The sequence below is a fragment of the Vidua macroura genome, chromosome 2 (genome assembly GCF_024509145.1).
Source record: "Vidua macroura isolate BioBank_ID:100142 chromosome 2, ASM2450914v1, whole genome shotgun sequence".
Classification (NCBI taxonomy): domain Eukaryota; kingdom Metazoa; phylum Chordata; class Aves; order Passeriformes; family Viduidae; genus Vidua; species Vidua macroura.
The window spans coordinates 95,492,954-95,497,346 of NC_071572.1; the positions used below are offsets into that span (position 1 = coordinate 95,492,954).

Consider the following 4,393-nt stretch of genomic DNA (forward strand, 5'->3'; position numbering starts at 1 on the left):
TCTTCTCCCCACAAAAATAGTTACTTTTAAAAGTTGATTACAAATAATTGAAGAAAAATAGAGCAACCTTCCCATGAATCAAGAAGGGCCAGGTACAGGTGTTGTCTGTTCTGTTCTTAGGCACTGCATTCCCCATTACTTTGGCTGTCACAATAGTATGTGAACGTGTGAATGAAAAAGCTAATCAGTAGTGTGGGAATTAAAGGACTCATCTGGTTGCAGTTGACTCAAGGTAATTTTCATTATCTTTGTGCAGTGGAGACTGGTCCAAAGAAACTACTAGACAGCTTCTCTAGAATATATTTTTCTAAGGTAGCAGAAAAAATACACTCCAGAGAATGAAGTATGGTTTCAGATACTGTTAGAGAAGAGGGCTGAAGTTGCATTGTCTGTATTCCTAGAAGAGTGCCTTAGTCACTCATTTAGTAAGTATAATAAAAGACAAAGGGAAAGCTCATTGCCACCTCAGCTGTTTGTTTAGAAAAAAAAATCATTTTAAATTTATGAATAGGTTCAAGTCAACCAAAATTGGGTATATTAACCCTCAATTTATTTTCATCAAGCCGTAATCATATTCCCCATATCTATCATTTAGCAATCTATACACAGGTAGCTCTTTCAAAACACCTGTTATCACCTGTGTAATGTGAGACTTTTCATATTCATGGAACTGTATCTGGCCTGAAGTTGATGAGCATCTTTCTACTCTCTAACATCATTCACTTGCTATATAGATGAAAATTGTACTGCATATTTGTCTTGCTGTTTATCCCAATCTGCCTTCTTTTACAGGACTGATTGTAGCTTTTTAGCCTTTTTTTTTTTCAGCATATATACAGGATTAGGTTCCTCACCTATGTATTTATTATATATATTTATTTATACCACATTGATTGTCACTTTGCATTTTTTTTCTAAATCTGATGATGTTCCTGACATTTAACACATAACATATTCACTTAGATTCTATTCACTTTCCTCAAACTTATTAAACTTCCAGTATTTCTCATTTCTCTGTTTAGCCAAGACCATTAATCTTTCCAAATAATTAGCTTTTATATCTTTTAATGTTTTCCTTGTTTCTTGTCAGTATTTTAGATCATTTTAGATGCTTCAGGTAACTTATCCTGGATGCAAAGGATGGGATTTCTTTATGAATAAATACTTACTCCTCTGTTTGATCCAAGACTGAGGATCAAGGATCATCATGTCCTTGTCCTAAAACCACATGTGAGATGATTTGCTTTCTTCTAGTTAGAAACAAGCAATTTTTGTTTCGTACATTAGAATCATTTCATGTACATTGAGATTTGGAGGTTTTGGTGCATGTGTGGTATCAAATGATTGAAAGAATGCATAATACATGGATATTCACTGCTAATATTTAATTTGCATAACTCCCTATAATTACATCCTTTTGTGAACCTTCCATATCTCTTCTACAACTCGTGTGTATACCTCACAGTTTTTTAATCCCCTTTTTTTTCTCCATGGCTATTTACTCTGAGTTAAACCTTTCCTCCTTGGTATCAGATGTATCTTCTCTTAATGCAGTCAGCCTAATAGAAGGTTGTTTAAAGTAGGATTCAGAATGTGTTGTTAGTACAGAGTAACATTGCAGGCTCAGATCGGAGTCTGGGGGTGAAATTGGAAAGAACAGGGGGTAAACAACAATATGAATGTTTCATAGGGCACTAGATATGCACCGAGATATGGCCAATATAAATAACTTTTAGAGAAGAAATATTAAGCTTTCTTTTCAGAGATTAAGTTAATCTAGCTGTAGGAACAAGGTAGCGTGTAATACAGCAGACAAATTGCCACCCACTTTCTAATGTGATTTCTTCTGAAACCTCTGAAGTTGCTGTCTGACACAGAGCAATTTTATAAAGAACTTGCCTGAAGTCTGTACTGCCTTTTGAAGAACACTTGAAAAATCCTCATGCTTTCTGCTGCTGTGGGGGAGGAGAGGAGGAGCAAGAATATTAATTCAGCCTTAAGAGGTTTCACATATCCCACAGGAGAGTAAAGGAGAGTAAAGTGATTCTAATTTAATTGCTGCTGCTCAGATAGGTAGCTCAAGACATCCAGTATTGAAGGCTTATCTCTGACCTTTATGTTGACCACAGTGATTAAGTTGGAAAGCCTTTAAATTTTAAAATGGAGAAGACATACAGGATGTAATTCGCAGAGAAAGAAAAAATATAGAGCTGCATAATTTGTGTCTCACCAGCACTGTGTAGCTAAATATTTAAGTAAAGTCAATTTGAGAAAATGATGGGGTTTTTTTTTAATTTCCATTTTCTCTTTTCTGCATTTCAATGCATTAATGATATTATTTTCTATTTAGTTGTTTCATGCAAATTTCTAAACCCCAGAAGAATCCAGTAGCTATATGCTGAGGTTATTTAATAAATGAGCAGTGCATAAATAGTATGTGGGTTGAATCAACAAAACTCATCTTAAGCATGATATGAATTATGATGACTTCAGGCTCAGTTTTAAAACTGGTAAAGGACACTCAGAGTAAAGGAACAGTGATTAGGACCCACAGGTATATTTAGAATTGAAAACCACACAACGAACACAGAAATAAAATCCGTTGCTACAGAAAATTGCTACTATTTTTTTGCTGTCTAAATCATAGGGAATCATTTGAGACCATGATGATGTGATTCAGACAACTGTGGGCCAGTTTGGAACATTTAGGGAGTCTGAAATATGTTTTACAAAGCAAGGCCTAAAATGAATTACAGAAGTGTATATAACCTTTTCTTCTAGTCTGTAGATTTCTGTACCTTCATGAAAGAAAAAACTGAATGCCTGACAGGTACATGCAAAGTATGTATCACAGTAAATTCATTCCTCAAATCTTATTATGCTCAAGTATAATACTTCTTTCATAAGTCTGATTTTTTTTTTTACTGTTTTCACTGCATGTGCTATTGGAGTGGTTAGATTGATTAAAAGAAGAGTTTCTTTACTTGAAGGGCAGTCATTCTCTTTCACCTTTCTTGTTCTGCTGTACCTCTTATTGTTTAGCACATTTTTGACCACTCTGTTGTGTTGTTCATACAGTTTTTCTGTCTGCTTCCTCTAGTTGTCATTCTGTATTCGCTCACTGTAGTTTGTTTTATCAATAGGAATGAGATATTTTGACAAGGTCACCATGTATGGCATGTCAGAAAGCTGCATTTTCTTTCAGTCTGGGATTATGTCATCTCACTGATTTTCCCTATTCTTATGGTAGAGAGGTTTCTGTTGATATTTCTTGATAATTTGTTATTTAATAGAACCTGACCTATCCTAATGTGGTGATTTACACATACAAAACAATGGCAGCTATGTGTAGAGCATTATATCTGTGGGTTTTGGGAAGGGTTGTCCTCCTTGCTACAGAAGCTGTATTTCAGTTCTAAACTACACTCATTAGGGGTCCCTTCCAAATCAAACTGATCCTATTACATCTGGGAAATAAAGCTGACATATGTGGTCTTTGCTATGGAAACTTAGCTGATCTTTTGGACACTCTGAAAGACCACTGAACTGTTTAAATATGAGGAAGAAGACCTTGAATTTAGATTAATCTTTAGAAAAATAGTAGGAAAATATGAAATACTTCCACAGTGATTGTATTGCCAATTTAGTAGATACTAATGCCATGCTTTACATGAGGGGAAAATTGTCTTTGTGGACCTGCCAACAGCCTCTCTGTCCTTCCCAAGCTCTTTGAGTCATCACTCTTCACAGTTTTTGTCTGCAAGGTGATCTTGTGAAGCTACATGTTTGCCTGTGGTCTTGGTGACCTGATAATCCACGTGCCATTATAATAGGCCAGTCTAAGGTGCCTTTTCCTCCTGTGTCTTTCCTTCTTGTGCTCCAGCATAAAAATACTCCCACTCATTCTTTATTCACCCTTTCTATTGCAATTCTCTGCAAAGGCAGAAGGTAATGACAATAGTTTCCTTTTGAAATTAATATAATTGGGAAACACTCCCACCTAAGAAACAAGATTTAATTTCTTCTCATGTTTTTATGACGCTACAAGGACTTTGCTTTTGGGTACTTATTCAGTATTATAACCCAAATTCAAATATTTGATTGAGGTATTAATTGAAATAGAGATCTTTGTATGTAGATTGGGGGTAGCTTTAGGAAATTTCATGGTGTTATGGAGCAGATCAATCTAACCCCTGTAGACCCAGATTTGTTCAGCTGTAGATGCTGCTAAGTAAACAGTTAATATGAGCCGTGAATGTAAGAGTATTAACTACAGACAAAAGCAATTATTTTAGGGTCACTTATCTTAATCAATAGCTATTGCACTGTTCAAACTCATCTCCTCCTAATGTAAATGGACTGAGACAAAAACCTATGGACATGCCTAGACTTA

The 4,393-nt window shown here is 35.4% G+C and overlaps 1 protein-coding gene across 2 annotated transcripts in view; it reads left to right on the forward strand.

The window, feature by feature from the left end:
* Window positions 1-4,393, forward strand: part of NBEA (neurobeachin) — a 457,382-nt gene that overhangs the window by 180,480 nt on the left and 272,509 nt on the right. The window lies entirely within an intron of this gene.